This window comes from Tiliqua scincoides, chromosome 1 (assembly GCF_035046505.1).
Source record: "Tiliqua scincoides isolate rTilSci1 chromosome 1, rTilSci1.hap2, whole genome shotgun sequence".
Lineage (NCBI taxonomy): Eukaryota > Metazoa > Chordata > Lepidosauria > Squamata > Scincidae > Tiliqua > Tiliqua scincoides.
The window spans coordinates 77,896,834-77,915,374 of record NC_089821.1 but is presented as its reverse complement, the minus strand read 5'-3'; the positions used below and the strand labels follow the sequence as shown (position 1 = coordinate 77,915,374).

At 44.3% G+C, this 18,541-nt stretch overlaps 1 protein-coding gene and 1 pseudogene across 1 annotated transcript in view; both read right to left on the bottom strand.

The window, feature by feature from the left end:
- The window catches only part of GLI2 (GLI family zinc finger 2), a 252,068-nt gene extending 237,151 nt beyond the window's left edge, over positions 1–14,917 (bottom strand). The window contains exon 1 of the mRNA XM_066632346.1: positions 14,870–14,917. The gene's annotated coding sequence lies outside the window, so the exon portion shown is untranslated. The remainder of the gene's footprint in view (positions 1–14,869) is intronic.
- LOC136637596 (5S ribosomal RNA) lies at positions 3,792–3,910 on the bottom strand (annotated as a pseudogene).
- Positions 14,918–18,541: the final 3,624 nt, after the last annotated feature.

Below are 18,541 nucleotides of genomic sequence, written 5' to 3'. Positions count from 1 at the left end.
AGGGCTTGGGGGAGTGGGCAAGGAGGAGAACATGAAGTTTGCCTGCTATAATGGGATGTTCAAAATAAAAAGCTCATAAAGCAGAAAGGTGGAATCATATAGAACACAGAAGGATTGTGTCAGATAAAAAAGAATATGCTGTTTTTAAGAGCCACCGGTTTTACTTTTTGTTGTGGACATTACCTTACAATTTACCTCAGTCTTTCCATCTCTTTCACAAAGGCATCTACAGTCAGTTTGGTACAATATGCCTCCCAACCCTCTCCACAAATACCACCTTGTAAGTTTGTCATCTTTTGCTTCCTGTCCCATGACAACAGGATAACTTTTCCAGCTTCTTAGGGATCACTCATCCAGCCCTATTACTATGTCCAATTCTACAGATGTCCCAATTTATGTTGCATGTTCCAGGCTCAGACAAGCATGTGGGCATGTGCATGATCCTGGGGGCTGGGGATAAGAATAGGCCCTCAGTTTGGCTGTACTTGTCGTAAGAGGCGACTAAACAGCCACCGGGTAGATGGGGCTCGTCAGCGTGGGAAGGCAGCTCATCTGAGAGAAGGAAAACTCTGATCCCAAACTTCCACTGCCTTGTGGCTACATCCAGTTAAGGAAAAGGCTTCAGGAGTCAACCTCGAGGTAAAATTCGGAGCCGGAGTCCCTGAGGCAGTTCATGGCTGAACACAGTCACGTTCTGGCAACTCCTGCGACGCCGCTGGAACCAACCGTATTGGCCTCTGACTTTCCATTGGACCATTTCAGCGACGTGGAGAGGAGGGATTTGCTGCATGGGTAACAGCCTATCCTCCATACCTACTTTACCCAGGCTTCGTGTACTGGAGAGGACACTGTTCCAGAACCACCATTCAGAGCGCGATACCATAGTCTTCCGAGACTAAAGGATGCCAACATAATGTGCATGATTCATAATTGCATGCACCCAATAGTGACGTGTTAACAGCAGGAATACTCCACGGGGAGCCACTTGTGTGCAAATCCTCTTGAAAATAACAGGGGTACAAGAATGCAGCACACATGGTTAGTTGAGCTCTTATGAAACTCTCATTCATTTCACTTGACTTTCTGCTGGGCAGATTGCTGATGGATTTGTGCCCTTGTCCTGAATAACAAACTTTACACTTTGTATTCTTAACTTTATTGCACATTGTAGGAGCTGGAGCATATTTCATAGACTGCATACTGTTTGGACAGTGAAAACCAGACATTGACTTTAAACCTTGAACTTCAGGCCACTAAAATATCAAATCCAAAGTATATTGTCACTAGCCGAACGTGACCAATGTATCAAACCAAGGTGCCTCGTGCCTGTCCATTTATGGGTGAAAATGACAGATTGAAAGACTATCAATCATTGGGTTTACAAGACTTGCATTTTTTTGATAAACAAATATGAAATCTATTCTCCTGTTCAGCAATTTCAGGTGTATTTATGTATCAGATATTCATCTCCATTGTCCTTAGCCTTTGGCTAAAAGTTGAAAAAATATAAACAAAGTATGATTGGTCAAAAGTCCTGCAATAATACAGACGTTCACCTTTGGCTCTTAGAGCATTTTAAAAATATGGTAGTACCATAGATCCCCTAGGATATGCTTCATTGTGGTACTGGAAAGAAAGAAAGGCTATTTTTGCATAATCAAACCGCAAAAGATGCTTGAAGTGATATACAAGCGATGTTTCATCAAAACGTTGTTCAAAATAATCACAGATGCCATTTTCCCTCCCTTTCAAACCTTCACATGCTCAACTATTCCTTTTGAATGGCCTTGGTAAAAACCATGTAAAAATGCATGTAAAAACCATGATTCACAACCGTCAAGATGTCCTAATACAAAACACACACGCGTGCGCGCGCACACACACACCCCTCACATCTGAAAAAAAATCCACCAAATTATGTGCTTGTCGATTTTTTTTTTTTAAAAACCAAACAACCAATAAACCTTCAAAATATAATGAATGGGCCTAAATATTAGAACTTATTATTAAGTAAATCATGGTACCTGCAAAGTTTCCATTTGCATAACATTAATTCATGATGACATGTAAAACAAATTCATCATGCCTGGCTATATAATGGCTTGATTTATGCTGGAAGGGGAAAGAAATCAGGACAAAATTAAATTGACAAGATGTACGTGTTTCTTGAAGCCAGAGGTGTTTGTTTTTTCTCTCCTAAAGCATCAAACAACTAAATTATGAAAAAGAAGTGTAGAGGAGGCAACTCTAGAAGTAAATCACACACTGGTTCACACACACACATACACGTCTGCCGGTTATTAATGTCAAGCACGGGGAAGATACTCAAGAAAATCATTACCATTCATAGCCACTAACAGCCATTAAATCTCAATCAATTCAACTTAACACAAGTGTACTTCAGGGGCCCTTACAGTTCCTTACAGATGCAGCTCAAAAAGTCCCGTCTGACTTATTGCATTGTCCTGTGCACACAAAAAGGCCTTGCTAAGGGTCTCTCTGAAAAGAAATCATCTCAGTCTTTTGAAACCGATGTTCTTTTAACAGATTTTTCCTTAACAGATTTTTTTTCCCCTTTCCTTAGCTGCTAGGAAAAGAGAAGGTTCTATTAAAGCCCCACAGGTCAGTATGAAAGAAGAAAAATAGATTAATGGTAACTAAGTAGATTTCCTTTCATGAAAGCAGGAGGTGGGAGAGGATGGATCTTGTGACAGATTTTCATTCACAACAAGTAAATATATCCAACTATTTTCAGTATAAAGATCAACTAATGTTACTCGTATGTGCAACACAATGCTTGCTATCCATTAAAAATGGTTTAACTTTCAGTCAAAAGAGCCCAGAGAATGTCTGAGAGCATATGAGGCTGTTCATTGTTCAAAGCAGGTCTCGGTCTGGTCAGTGTCTGGATGGGAGGTTGCCTGGGTGCCCAACGTAAGCTGTCTTGAGTTTCCTAATAGAGGGCACTGTTAACTCAGTGGTAAAGCACTGCACAACAGACAGAAGGTTCCAAATTCAATTCCTGCCATCTCTAGACAGGGATAGGAAAGTCCCGCCTCCCTCCTGAAACCCCAGCTCTGGCGCTGCCCCACTTTAGGATTGGACCCTCAGAGCCCAATCCTGAGTTCATACCACCGGCACTCTGCCAGAGGTGTCAAAAATGTTTCATAAAGCACGTTTGTGGCCCTCAGTGCCAGCTCAGTGCCAGAGGTAGCACAGCACCAGCCGGTGCTGGGCTAGTGCCAGTGGATCTCTAGTGCTCCACCACTCGGCGTTTGCGTGGACCACTGGGTGGTGGAGAGGTGAGTGGGGGTATGGGGGGAGGTGGGGTTCTGGGGCGGGGGGAGGGTGGGGAGGAGGCATGCTGGGGGGAGGGAGCAGGGCAGGAGGGAAGAGGGACCGATGGAGAGTTGCTATGCTGCATCCAGAGCCTCTGTGTTGGGCCACGATGTCCAACACTGAACCCTTGATTCTATGGCAGTCCAAGGGCTGCCGCAGAATTGAGTAGCCACATTGCGGGGCTACTTGCCTTACCCAGGGGGAGGGGACAAAAGTCCCCTTCCCCTGAGGAGCCGGCAGCGGCTGCCCTGTTGCACACAGGATACTGTAGCAGCTGTTTTGGTGCCATGGTAGTCCCGGTGCAACGGGCAGCTCAGGATTGGGATATCAGTCTCTTGTGACAGACATATTTGGTTCCTGAGCAGAAGGCCCCAAAGAAAAAAAGATTTTCTGAATTATAGTGATGTGAATTGGTTGGTTGGCAACCTTCAGTCTCGAAAGACTATGGTATAAGCCTACAGCACCTGGTATTTCCACGCGGTCTCCCATCCAAGTACTAACCAGGCCTGACCCTGCTTAGCTTCCGAGATCAGACAAGATCGGGCATGTGCAGGGTAACAGTGAATTAAACAATAATGGAAATAAAGGCCATCTTTATTATTCCATTACATGGTGGTTAATCAGTGAGGTTACAGCAAACTGACCAGAAAAAGAAGTAAATATTATACAGTAAATTATCTCACATAGTTATGTGTGAAGAAGACCAGATGCTAATATGTAACCAAAGTGATCGTTTAAATTAAGCTCTGGTATGCATACAGTCTGGAAAAGAACAGGTTATATGAACTATTTTTTTGCTCCATCCACCCCCCCCTTTTTTTTTTTGCGCTTCTGGGCAAGTTTAACCTGGTTGTAAATCATATCCTTGGGAGACTGGGAGGGGCCTGCTTATTAGCTGGTCCTGTACCCCAAGTGTAAGGGATCTAAACCAATTGCAATCTTTCTGAATATTTGAGCCGCAATCAAGTTCAGATTGTCAAGAAGCTCACAGTGACTGGCCCACACCAAGTAGTTCTGGTTACGTTTGTTGTAAGGAAACACGGAACAGGGGCCACAGGAAGGACGGATTCTGGGGCAAGAGAAGGTAGCCTGTTGTCACAGAAAGAACTCCAGGCCTGCATAAGGAGTTGAAGTAGTGAGAGACAGCAAAGATTTTCAGACAAGGTGACACTGAAGAGTAATTTTCTGTGGTCAATACCGCAGGAGTGATGTGAAACCAGGACTTGAGGACTCCTTCCTGAGTGAGCAGTAGAGAAGGCCTGCAAACCACAATTAGAAGTCCTATGAGACTGAGCCCCAGGAAGCCGGTAGGTGAGGGTCACTTCAGAAGGGGTTCAAAATTGGGGAGGGATACCCGGGCAAAGCACAACCTATACCTATTTCTGAAAATACTGAAGTGCATCCATTGGTCCAGGGAGGCAGAAATAAAGGAAACAGAGGAGGAAAAAACTCAGGTTGAAAAAGGGAGATAGAACATCACAAAGAAATCAAGCTGCAGGGGTGTAGGTGTGGAGAAGGGAGCAGAGTTCCAGAACTTCTCCTACAGCAGGGGCAGGGATGTCATCAGCAGGAGCACTCAGTTACTGTCACCGAAAGCTTTTTAGAAGAACCTTGGTAAAGAGGCATCAGGCACAGGAGGACATAGCCATAGGGACAAATGGTAAATTCTAAGGCAAGGGTGGCCAACCTTTCAACTTTAGGGCTCCTGAACCTTTAACAATTGTGTACAAGGGGGAATTTCAGCAGGTGCAGCTCATCAAAGATGCACCTGCTGAAATTCCCTCCTCTACACAATTGTTAAAGGTCTAGGAGCCCTAATGTTGAAAAGTTGGCCACCCCAGTCTAAGGCATAGTCTTTCCCAAGTGTGATAGGAGAAACAATATGTTGCTCATGTTACACTAAGACTTATCTGTGTTGCACAGCAGCCACCCCTATGGGGCTACTTAAACCTGTGCCAGTGAAATCACTGGAGCAGATCCAAGCAGCATGGTGTAATGCAAGGCTGGCCAAGGGGGAGGGCTAAGATCTGCCAAAGTTGTCCAGGCTGATCCCACACCCCCTTCTAGGCCCAGTCTGCCCACTGGTCCTCTCAGCCCCAAATGCCCCCATTCCTGCCTCCTCTAATCTCCTGCATTAGCCTGGCTGGGCCAGCACAAACTTACCTCGGCTGGGTCCTGATTCAGCATAGTGAGGCTGATGCATATTCTCGTATCAGCCTACCTTACTCAAAAGGAGGTGCAAATGTACATTCGCAACACTCCTGGGCTGGCGAAAGGGACTTGTGAAGGCCGAAGACTAGGTAAGGTTGTGCTTTCAAATGTATTCCCTTGAAATGGCCACAGTGCCAGAAGATTGGAGGATAGCAAATGTCACACCAATCTTTAAAAAGGGAAGGAGAGGGAACCCAGGTAATTATAGGCCAGTCTAACGTCTGTTCCAGGTAAGATGGTGTAATGCCTCATCAAAGGTAGAATCTCAAAACACATAGATAAACAAGCCCTGCTGAGGGAGAATCAGCATGGCTTCTGTAAGGGTAAGTCTTGCCTCATGAACCTTTTAGAATTCTTTGAAAAGGTCAACAGGCATGTGGATGTGGGAGAACCGTGGACATTATATATCTGGACTTTCAGAAGGCGTTTGACACAGTCTCTCACCAAAGGCTGCTGAGAAAACGCCATAGTCAGGGAATTAGAGGGCAGGTCCTCTCCTGGATTAGGAACTGGTTGAGGTCCAGGAAGCAGAGACTGGGTGTCAACAAGCAATTTTCACAATGGAGAGAGGTGGAAAGTGGAGTGCCGCAATGATCTATCCTGGGACATGTACTTTTCAACCTGTTCATAAATGACCTGGAGGCAGGGCTAAGCAGCGAGGTGGCCAAATTTGCAGATGACACCAAACTTTTCTGAGTGGTGAAGACCAGAAAAGACTGTGAAGAGCTCCAGAAAGATCTTTCTAAACTGGGAGACTGGGCAGCAAAATGGCAGATGCATTTCAATGTTAGTAACTGTAAAGTCATGCATACAGAGGCAAAGAATCAAAACTTTACATATAGGCTAATGGGTTCTGAGCTGTCTGAGACAAACCAGATCTTGAGGTCCTTGTGGACAGCTCGATGAAAGTGTCGACCCAACGTGTGGCAGCAATGAAGATGGCCAATTCCATGCTTGGGATCATTAGGAAAGGCATTGAGAATAAGACAGCTAATATTTAATGCCATTGTACAAATTGATGGTAAGGCCACACCTGGAGTACAGTTCTGATCGCCATATCTCAAAAAGGATATAGTAGAGATGGAAAAGGTGCAAAAGAGAGCAACCAAAATGATTACTGGACTGGGGCACCTTCCCTAGGAGGAAAGGCTATAGCATTTGGGCCTCTTCTGTCTAGAAAAGAGGCGCATCATGCAGGGGATGGACAGAGAAGATAGAGAGACTCTCTTTTCCCTCTCACATAACACCAGAACCAGGGGATATCCACAAAAGTTGAGTGTTGGGAGAGTTAGGACAGACAGAAGAAAATATTTCTTTACCCAGCATGTAATTAGTTCGTGGAACTCTTTGCCACAGAAAGTAGTGATGGTGTCTTGCCTGGATGCCTTTAAGAGGGGATTGGACAAATTTCTGGAGGAAAAGTTCATTATGGGTTACAAGTCATAGTAGGTATATGCAATCTCTTGGTTTTAGAGGCAGGCTGCAGATGCAGGGGAGGGCACTGAGATGCAGGTTGTGTCTGTTGTCTTTTGTGCTCCTTGGGGCATTTGGTGGGCCACTGTGAGATACAGGAAGCTGGACTAGATGGGACTTTGGCCTGATCCAGCAGGGCTCTTCTTATGTTCTTATGTATTCCTCTGGAACCTGGTTTCAATTATTCCTCTTTAGCCTGGCAATTCATGATTAGGCCCTCCCAAGCAAGTTTTTGTCCATATTAAGTACATACAAATAGTACCTTGCTAGAATAGACCGAAGAATCATCTAGTCCAGATCTATAATTTCAACAGCAGTCAACCAGATATCCCTGGGAAGCTAAACAACATGGGAATGGTATAAGTAATTGTAGCCTTTGTTTGTCCCAAGTATTTGGTAATCCGGGGTAGTCTGTTATCCCGTTACATTCTTAGCTTACCACAACCAGTTGCCAGTCTTTTTTTTCTGTCTAAAAAACTGAATACAACCAATTTAGAGTGAATGTTGACAGTTTGATGACATGTGAATGTTCACAATTCTATACACATTTTGTGAAGGTCTGAAAAAACGCATGTCACAGATTCATGGGCAAATGCTGACAGACATCCAAAAAAGTGGGGAGATATTTTCATACGTTCGTAAAATGCTTGCAAATGATAGGCATTCACTGTAACAAGTTATGGTATTGTGAAAACCAACAAGAGAATAACCATAAAGCATTTTGTTCAAGAAAAGTGCTATACATCCAATCTTAACATAGTCAGGCCAATGGCAAAAAGTGGGCATTTGGGGGACTACGTGGAGATGTGGTTTGTCTGACCTGTGCTCTGCTCAATTTTATGCTGTTCTAGCTACACATACAATCAGCAGGGGGAAAAAGAAGGGTTAAGAAACGCTATTGTTCCAAGTCTTTCAGATTAACCATGACTGAATCAAAAAGTGCCAATAGTACAACTGGTTTCCTAAAGGGAAACTGCTCCAAAGAGGGCACTAGAAGCAAAGTATAATCACTCTGGAAGCCCCATTTAATTACAGGGGTTGAGTCCAACTGTAAGAAAATAAGCTGCTTTTAAACCATGCCACCTGAGATCATCCAGATACTGAAACTATTTGTAAGTTAACAAAAACATTTGCATCATAAAACACACCAAGACAGCACAGAAGCAAGGCAGATGTGGAATGAGCAAAGATCAGGGCACTAAAACAATCAAGGCTGTAAATAAGGACTGGTAATCCGCAATCATTGGAACTTGGGTTTAAATGCCAGGCAACTAATGGCCTTCATTCTCCTCAAAGGAAATACTTTATCATATGCAACCCTATGAGTGACAGAGTCTAGCATCCAACCCTCACAAAGGTATCAAAAGAGCGAGAACAGCATTTATAATTGGGCTTTCTGTCAGGTCACGCACATTATACAAACTTTTCCCAATGAACAGTTACCAGTGCAGCTGTTTTCTGAACTTTCTACAGTATGTCTTACAGTAACTACACAATGAGAGGGGATTTCTAGCTAAAAAGGTGGGGTGCAAAGGGGGGATGGCAACAAAGAGACAGAATTCAACTTAGTGCTAAAAGTCCCTTTTATTTCACTGTTGTTTTTGGTTCATTAAATTTTCCACAGATTTGCAGAGAAGAAAACGTGATCAATAAACCTTGACAAAAGTGAACGTGTGAAAAAGGCAAAAGAAAGGCAAAGGGGAGATAAAAGTGATATCCCGATTGCAGATTTCAGAGGCAGATGACCAGAGCTTTGAGTTACTGAATAATCTGAATAGACCATCATTTCTTTACAGCTTTTCACTTTCTTTCTCTCCTGACTGTTGGAACTCTTCACTCAATACAATAGTAAATGCACTAAAACTGGTTTTCTTATGCTAATGGATGGGATTGGTACTCAGAGTTAAAACACACTTCCCACCAATGTGTTCTCTCTCTTTTTAAAAAAAAATAACATTAACCTATTCAAGTTAACCCAAAACGTCAGAGCCTGCTTAAAGCTTATCCTCACTGATGCACAAAATTAATGTGGATTCTCTCTCCCTTTGCTAGCAAGAACTAGAGAAAAGTCCTGAATCCGGGTAAGGCTTCTTTTCAATGCCTTTCAGATGAGAGGAATACCTTGAAATCCAGAAAAAGGCTCCAAAATTATAAAGATCAGCATCTAGTATTCTAGCCAAAATTCAGTCAGGGTGTCAAGGCCTTAATAGTAATGGTCCAATTGTTGTTTTTCTTTAAGTTTGTTAATATACAAAGAAACTCAAGTACAGCATATTAATAAACTCTTACATTCTTTCCTTTGCCCTTTATTTGTATACTAACAAAGGGCAAAGGAAAAATATATAAAGGTAGATTGTCATTGGTAGGCTCCATATATCTAGACGTCAACAGAACTTGGTGACTCAACTAAGACAACTCATTTTTCAATAGCACTAAGCATTCCCTCTTGCTTTTTTCAGATCCTGGCGCATTTCTGAAGAATTCAGCCGCTGGTACCTCATCAAATGACAAAATTAACAGAAATCTATTAACTTCATAAATATTTCCTTGCCAATCCTCAGGGTAAAGTAATGGTTACACACAAGTATCTTTTCATCAGTTGGAAGCATTGTACAAAATAACCTAAGTTGTGTATCCTGGACGAAATTGTGTTCCATGTATGATGCCTCTCCTCTCATTTGTGAGTTAATCCAAATAAGTGGTTTGAAAAGACTACTGAAGTTTATCTTTGAGTGTTATATTGTCAGGTGCTCTGTGCTTTCACACAAGTGCCCTATAAGATCTATAAGGGTCCAATAAGTATATACAAGTGGGTATTGCTATAGATAAATGTTTTCTCATGGTGGTGTGGGTAATGGAAGTAATTAGCTCTACTTTTCTAATTCTAGTCAATGTTTTTCCTTAGGAAAAACCTAGCAAAATACACCCCAATTTTTTTCTATATCACCCTGATGTAGAGTGTATTTCAAACACTTTTCAAGTAAATTAACTCATTGCAATCTATGTAATTCACAGAAATTCAGATAACTGAGCAAGCAACTCAAGTGCAAACATCTGCAATCCCAGTAGTCTTAGAGAAGCCACAATGAGATAAGAACTGTATTTTTAGACCATTTAAAATAACCTATTTTTTTAACCCACTACTTCAAAATTCCTTGAGTAAGATCATTAAGTGAACCCTTTCTAAAGAAAGCAATGGATGGGTATTTGCTACACAAATAAATATAGAGTTTGGGGTGACTGCGGGCTGAATTTGCTTTCTTCACTAATCCGTACTGGAAACTCCACTGTGAACAAGGCACTTCTGAGAGTACAAAAAGCCTGAAGGATTTGTGTATCTTTCAGGATGCAGTGCAAACAACAAGCTTACAGTAGGCTACCAGGAGCTGAGGGGAAGCAGCATCTATTCAAGCTTCTATGAACATCTTAGCTTGTATTTGGGAGAGAGCTCATCTTTGGAAGAGATGCTCCTTTATAAAACAATAATTGAAAGGTAATTCAAAAATGCTTTCTAAAGCCAAGTGGATCTCAAACCAAAAGTAAATTAAAACAAGATTGCAGAAAGAGAAAGTCTCTCTTAGCACCCGGACCCGAATTATTTGACTCTCAGCATCTGCCAGTAGTTCATGTGTAAAGTTTCCCATGCTATGAATCCAGATGGACTGAAAATCAAGTACATATTTTAAACTGAAATGAATAATGAAAATTATTATAATACAATATGTACAGATGTTCCTCTCAGATTTTACAGTATCAGACGGAATTTGTTTCAATCACTTTTTTTTTTTAAAACTTTCTTCCAACTGCTCCTCAAGACCCATTGCTTTCTCTTGGTTTTGTTTCCCAGGATATCTTCACTTTCTTCTCCTCTCTTCCCTGTTACTAATGTCTCATGTCCTTTAGCACTGTAAGATAGGAGGCAGGGCCCTCTCTTTGCAAATGGTTACGGCCTTTCTAAATAAACACACAAGAAACATTCAACAAATCTGAATTAAAGAAAGAGAAACAAGCTGGCAAGTTGCCCACAAGTATTTCATCTGAATTTTTAACTATTTATAAAAAAAACAACCACTATTTTACCATCTGTTTTTTGGTATCCACTTTTATACAGCCCAAGCAGAGTGCTAACTGCGCACCTTCCCAGCCCTATATTTGTCAACTCTTAACTCCTAACCTGGTTTCCACAACAATCTGAAATGACTTGTGGTTCTTCATCTATTCTGAACATTTATCTTCCCACAATCACTTAAAGCAGCTCCCATCAGTTTCTGTAGATGCTCCTCCAGATCCTTTAGCATAGACAGGACGAGTTTAACACTAGATCTTCAACATGTGACGGGCATTAGCTTTTATAAAAAGACAATTACCCCCAAGAAAACACTCCTGATTTCAATCAGTATAATCAGGTTTACTCCAACTATTTAAAAGATTTCTACCTTCCTACACACGCATGTCCAATTGCAACGCTATTTATCCGTGTGCATACACCTATGCCACCCTGCTCTTCTGACATATGTAAAAGAAAGAGATTAAAAGGAAGTTTGAAACAGTCTTCAGGATATGTTTTTCTTTGCAGTGTAGCGGTTACTTTTCTGGGCACTTCAGATTTATACACTTAAGGCTACAAAAGGTTTCTGGATCAAGTGAATCTTCCTCCACACCTTTCTTTAAAGATGATCTCTTTTACAAACATTTACTGGAGGATCGAAAGTTCACCAAAGAGAAACAGTTCAACATAAGTTGGTTCTCCATTTTCTCAAAATTATGCATGGGCTGCCTAATCACTTTTGGAGACTGACAATTTTAATTGCTCCACAAAAAGTTCCACTGACAGCAATTTGTTTAGAAGAAGAAAAAAACTTTGCCAGATGTGAAGTTATACTCAATGTGCCATTTATTTTGAGGGCAAACCCAAGTTTGACAGGTGTCAAAGTTTCCTGGCACTGGGCTACATGCAAATCACTCCAGGCAAACATCAGGATTTCAATAATAATCCAACCCAAAGACTACTGCCTAAGCAATATGCAACAATCAACATGCATTTCATAAGGAAAAGGTCCACTGTAATTTAGAAGACTTCCTTTTCCAGGTGAAATTAGGCAGCATAATTTGTTTCCCTTGCAGCAAAATGTAACTAAATTTGTTCTAAGCCCTCTCAAAAAATGGTTTTTACTTAAATCTAAGGTAGCTAGAACAAACAGATCAAATCAGTATGTCTTTACAAGAAATCAGTCTTTTCCACTTCAGTATATTTTGGATTTCAGAGTTTATTTACTCTACTCTTTTGGCACTGAGTCCATGAGACATGCCAATACAATATTTGTTTAAATGCTATTTTATGCAGCATGCAAGAGCAACGTTTACTTTCAAATTCTTGGAACATCCCCAGAGACTCCATCGCATAAAAACGAAAGTTTTACAACTGCTCTTTTTATCTGTAACAGTCAATAATATGTTAATTTCAAAACCCAGGGAAACACATGAGCTGCAAAAGTAGTACCAAAGTATGGATAGGATTTGAGAAACTGTATAAAATAGGAGAAATCCAAATATACTATCTCCTTATGTGTATCTTATAGATGTATTTTTTTTTAAAGCAGCCAAGGTATAGCAGTCACTCTAAGCAGATGACTTCAGTTTAGATGTAGCAGGAACCATCTTGGCTGAGTTAATAACTTCAGGTGTCACTGATTTCAAAGGTAGTAAGAGAAGCATGTGTTTAACTCTAGCACTGAAATCAGTGGGACACCAAAGTGCTTAACTTTAGTAGGACGTGTCCTTGTGGGCATATAATGCACCTACAAAAACACCTCAAACCCCCCTACATCTTGCCAAATTTTGTTTATTGTGACTAAGGATGTCATTTTGATTGGTCTATACAATATTATTTCTGTGGTGCTTATTGATTCAAGGTGGCAGACAGTTCTGAAAAGTTTTGTGAGTTTTCATATGAGATAAATTAACTGGAGGATATGCTCACTCTAAGATTGCCAGGTCTTTCTTGTTTTAAGTAGTCTACCACATCATAGCATGTCCCAAAGTAGCTTTACAAGCCCACAGACTGTAAGTAGTGTGTCAGTTTTGGAACACTGTTGATCTGTAGTGTGCTTCTGAATGGGTACCACAACTCCATGGTGCCCCTACATTTTGGAAATGGTCACAGGGAAATTCTATGAGAAAACATCTGTTCTTTTCCCTTGTCTAAATTATTAGCTATACTGTTTGCAGTGTCCGCCAAAAGCATCTAAATAACCTTTTCCAGCTCTGAAGGAAAGTGTAACACAGTGAGTTCCAACTCAATGCATCCTTGATCCTGTAGGCAAACCTAATAGCAGGAGAAGATGCTCAGGTAACTAATGCAGACAAGCCCAGCTGCAGGTCTATCAAGGTCTATTAACAAAATCTAAGCTGAAAATTCCCAACAAATTGAGTGTGTGTGAGAATAGGGGTGTGGGTGGGTGCATAAGACATCCAAGATGAGTCAACCCCCCTTCCTTCAACAATTGTCTTCCAAGTCTTTCAGTGCTAGGGAAAAGAAACCCTCTCAGCTCTCCAAATCCTTAATAGGATTGGCGCCCAGCTCACTCCAAGCCGCTCCCCATCACACAGGGATCAAATTGCAGGGGTGGATTTTTGAAATTCCTTCGCAAATATACTTGCTGAAAGATTGCTTTGGGGTTGGGGGGTGGTGGTGGTGCAGATGGAAAGGCTGGAGGGAGATGAGGGTGAGGAACAAGTGAAATCTACAAGGTGTCCCCCCCACCTCGCAAACTCTGTAAAGATTTTCAGAAACACATCTTCCTGAAGTAAACCTTCTGTGTGACAGCCTTGGGTGCAAGAAGTTGCAGAGAAGTAGCTGTCAGTCTCTGTTAAGTTACAGCCCCCGTCAAGTTACATGACTTGTTGTCCAGTCCCTGGAAGATCTGGACACCTCTCTCTCTCTCTCTCTCTCTCTCTCAACCCAATCCTATGCATGTCTACTCCTTTGAGTTAATGGGGCTTACTCCCAGAAAAGTGTGGATAGGATTGGGCTGTTCCTCACACACACACACACACACCCCTCTACTGAATTGTATACGTGTGTACACATACATGCAAGATCTGTCTGGGGAAAATACCTGCAGCTGTTCATGTACAAGGTGTGGAGTGGGAAACAGCCCAAGACACATGCTGTTTCGCCCTCCCCCAGCTGCGTGGGGGGGAAGGTGAGCTAAGAAAAGTGGCTTCTTGTTGCCGGATGAGGTCACAATCCTGTCCACTGACTTACTTCTGAGTAGACACGCCCAAGCTTGGGCTTTGAGGGCCCAATCCTAGCCAACTTTCCAGTGCCGCTGCAGCTGTGTCAAGGGGGCATGTGCTGCACCCTGCGGTGGGGAGGCAGTCCCAGAGCCCGCCTCACTTGGGGGTGCACTGTGGCTGCACCGGTGCTGGAAAGTTGGCCGGGCTTGGGCTCTGCGTGCCCTCCCACAGTCAGGGAGCCGACAGTGGAAGCCGAGCGGCGGAGGAGCCTCCCCCGGACCTTCCCGCCGAGCGTCCACCTCGCGGCCGAAGCGAGCCTGGCGGGTCTCGCTCAGCCCTCCTCCTCCCGCCCTCCCTCGGGAAGCGCGAGCGACGCAGCCGCCCGAAGTTCCCGCAGGGCATCTCGGCGCACGCTCCCTGCCTCCGCCCGCCCGCCCGCCCGGGCAGCAGCAGGTCCCTCGCGGCCAGCGCCACGCGGGACCCCTGGCCAGAAGGGGGGCTGGAGGGACCCCCACCCCAGGAAGGGGCCGCTCCCCTCGAGCGCCTCCGCACTCCACGGGGCCAGCCGAAGCACCGGGGAGAGGCGGGGGCAGAGAAGCAACTTTACCCCGGAGAAGTTTTCCTCTTGCAGGGCCGGCCTCTCATCCACTGCAGCTCCCCATCATCCACTTCAGGGCGTGGGTGGGAGGGGGCTCGGCCGGCCGGCCGGCTCTTTGTGCCTCCTTGGTTCCCTCTGCCGCCGCCGCGCTCACCGATCCCGGCTCCCGCAGGCTCCCAGGCTCCTTCTCCTTGCCCGTGCGCGGAGGCTCATTGAGGATCGTCCCGGGAAAAGAGGGGCAGAGTTCAAAAAAGTGCGGGCAGCCTCCGCTGCTGCTGCTGCTGCTGGGTTTCTGCCCTTCTGCCATCCATCATCCCAGCGCAGGACATCAACACACGCACGCAGGGAGAGAAGTTGGGGAAGGCGGCAGGGGGAGGAGAGAGGCGATTTCTGCTTCTCCCGCCGCCCCCAGAGAAAAGTTAAGAAAAGGGGGGAGGGGAGGGGAGGGGGCGGGGGAGGGGAAAAGAAACTTTTTCCTCTCCCACCCTTGGAAATCCAGTTGGGGTTTGTTAACTCAAGTCAGATGATCTCCGGAGTCCAAATCCATTGACTGATCTGTTTTCATTCTAATCCATGCCCGCTCCTCCTCTTTCCTCGGCTTCTCCTCCTCCCCGCCCCGAGTCCAGTGCACCAGGAGCCCTTCCAGATAGGCTGGGCTTTCTTCTCGCATGCCCGAGTGGGAACAAGGAGCTGCAGCTAGGAGGGGATGGATGGAGGAGGCAGCCCGGGAAGAACAGGGATGATGGCCACAGCTGGCCAGGTCGAACCTTTGCAAGGAACAGGAGTCTCTCTCTCTCTCTCTCTCTCTCACACACACACACACTTACTTTGAGGCCTCCTAGATATGGCTAGGAATAGGAGTGTGTGTGTGTCTCTCACACACAGACACACACACACACACAAGACCTCCTTGATATGGCTAGGAATAGGAGTCTCTCTCTCTCTCTCTCACTCACTCACACTTCAAGACCTTGATATGGCTAGGAATAGGAGTGTGTGTGTCTCTCTCCCTCACACACACACACACACACACACACACACACACACACACCAAGACCTCCTTGATATGGCTAGGAATAGGAGTCTCTCTCTCTCTCTCTCTCTCTCTCTCTCTCTCTCTCTCTCACACACACACACACACACACACACACACACACACTTCAAGACCTTGATATGGCTAGGAATAGGAGTGTGTGTGCCTCCTAGATGTGGCTACAGTCCCCACCCATGCTGGTTACTCAAATGTATGCACAATCAGGTATTACCCACAGTAGTCTGAAGCAGTGGTCATAACGCTTTGTTAAACATGGAACCACATTTCCAAGACCAAAGGCCAGCCTTCTGTGTCAATCCAGCCTTTCTGCAGTGCTGAGGCTCCTGCTGAAATTAATTCCATCTGGTCAGGATCTGGATACCCCGCAGTTGTCAGAATTTGGAATTGACCTCCCATGTGAGCTGGCTGGTTCTTGTGATGTAATCCCCACACTAGTGTGAAACCTTTCTGGAAAACCAGTCGTGCTGCTGCTTACCACATAAGGGAAGCAGATCCAAGGTTCTCACAGTTGTGGGGCATCCCAAGTGGATTTTGGAGACATTCACCGCTGTGGGAATACTTGGACATTAACTGAAAGGCAGTGACACTGATTATGAGTGACAAAGTATTCCAATGAACTTCAGTGGTGCCTGAGGAGGTGTTGGTGGTGCACACATGTACAGGCATGCCCCAAAGAGGTGGAAAAGGGCTATCACTTGAGCATTCAGCAGCTACCATTGAGCATGTGCAGAGAGGTGAATGCTCTGACACATGCTGAAGTTGTGCAAAGCTTGACAAGCTTGTGTCAGCGCGTGTACACACACCCATTTCTTTATATGAGAATGATTGGAAAGAACAATATAAACTATGCCCTTTATCCTAGATCAGGCTCTGCCGTTCAGGGAATCTTCCCCCCCCCCCCAGCCTTGCTATTTCTGCTGCAGTGATCATGTGGCATCATGTGGAATCCTAGTACTCTGCATTGTGGGTTAGCATGGAAAATTCCAGGGAATTCCATGGGAAGATGCGCGTGTAGCCTACATTTCAAGAGCCAACCCACTTTGCCAAGCTACCATATACTGTACTGAGGTGAGCCTATGAATTGGCTGTCATGGAATTACTTTGAAATGTGAAGCAAGCCAGAAGTGGTAGAGCTGCAATATCACTAGGTGCTCATGCAGATGTCCCAAGGCAGTTATACAATCTTCATTTGAAGGCTCCATTTGAGCCACTTTAAGAAGGCCAACTATGGCAGGAAATGGTCATATGTGTCCAACCCGCTTCCAACAGAGAACTTTTCTTTTCACTCCAGAACTTTAGTTATTGCTTATTAGAGCAGGAGGTCTGGTCTAGAGGGTAGAGCCTCCGTTAGCCCAAAGATAACATCAGAAGGTTGCCAGTTCGAGGACACCGGCAGCTCCCTGAATGGCTAAGAATGGCAAGACCTTGAAGCAGCTGACAAGCTGAGTGATTCCACCTGCTCTTGGTGTGAGCAAGAAGCGTCTTGGCTGCCCTCCATGTGAGAGATGGAGCTGCTTGTCAGCCTGCATGGGAGAACCGGAGGCCAGAAGTAAGACCAAACCAGGAAGATCCATTCTGAAATGTTGTTGGTTCTTGAAGGAGAGAACCTCCATGATTGTAAAAATCCCCTTGAGGGATTTAGAAATGCCTGCCTATGTAAACCGCCTTGAATAAAGTCAAGTCAAGAATAAAGTTGGGGTAATCCGATGACCAGAAAGGCGGTATATAAATACCGAGTTGTTGTTGTTATTATTAAGGCTTTCATTTGTCATAACCAACCCACCACATCAGGGATAGATGGGAAAGTTTCATGCAGGATAAAACCTTAGGATGTCTCATTTTGCAAGGGGTGCCTTTGACCAGTCTGAGGTGGTGTACCAGTTGCAACTGCCCCTGTGCCTATCTGACCTGGCCACAGTGGTCCATGTAACATTGCAATTAGATTACTGCAACATGCTCTACCTGGGGCTGCCCTTGAAGGCAGTCCAAACACTGCAGCTAGTACAGAATGTGGCAGCCTGTGTACACATGGGAAGTTGGCGGTTTGACTCTGTTGGACTGTTGCTCCGGTGGCTGCGTTGGCTCCCAGTTCATTTCTGGGCCCATTTCAGCATGCTGGTTTTAAACTTCAGAGCCCTCAACAGCTTGAAGCCAGAGTATCTGAAGTTCTGCCTTCTCCTATATAGATCAGCTCATCTCCTATGAACTTCAGAGAGGGCCCTTCTTTGTGTGCCCCCCTTGACTGAAGCAAGGGGGCAGCAGTGAGACAAAGGGCCTTCTTGGTAGTGACCCCACCAGAAATGGAATTCTCTTTTGGGTGAATTATTATCAGTCCCTTCCCTAGATACTTTTTTATGTGGCTTCAATACTTTTTTAAAAAATTTCAAATGGCATGTGGTGGTGGTGGTGGTGGTGAGATTTGATAGTTGGAGATATTGGGGGGGGGGAATCTGCTATAGTTTTTTTTTAAAATCTGCCATTTATGTCTTATGCTTTTATATTTTAGCTGCTCTTTTTAGGCTACTATGGTTTTAAGTACTGTTTTTATCATATGTTTTATCTGTTTATATTGTAAACTACATTGAACACCAAGTTTTGTTATCTAGGGAAGGGCAGTAAATAAATCT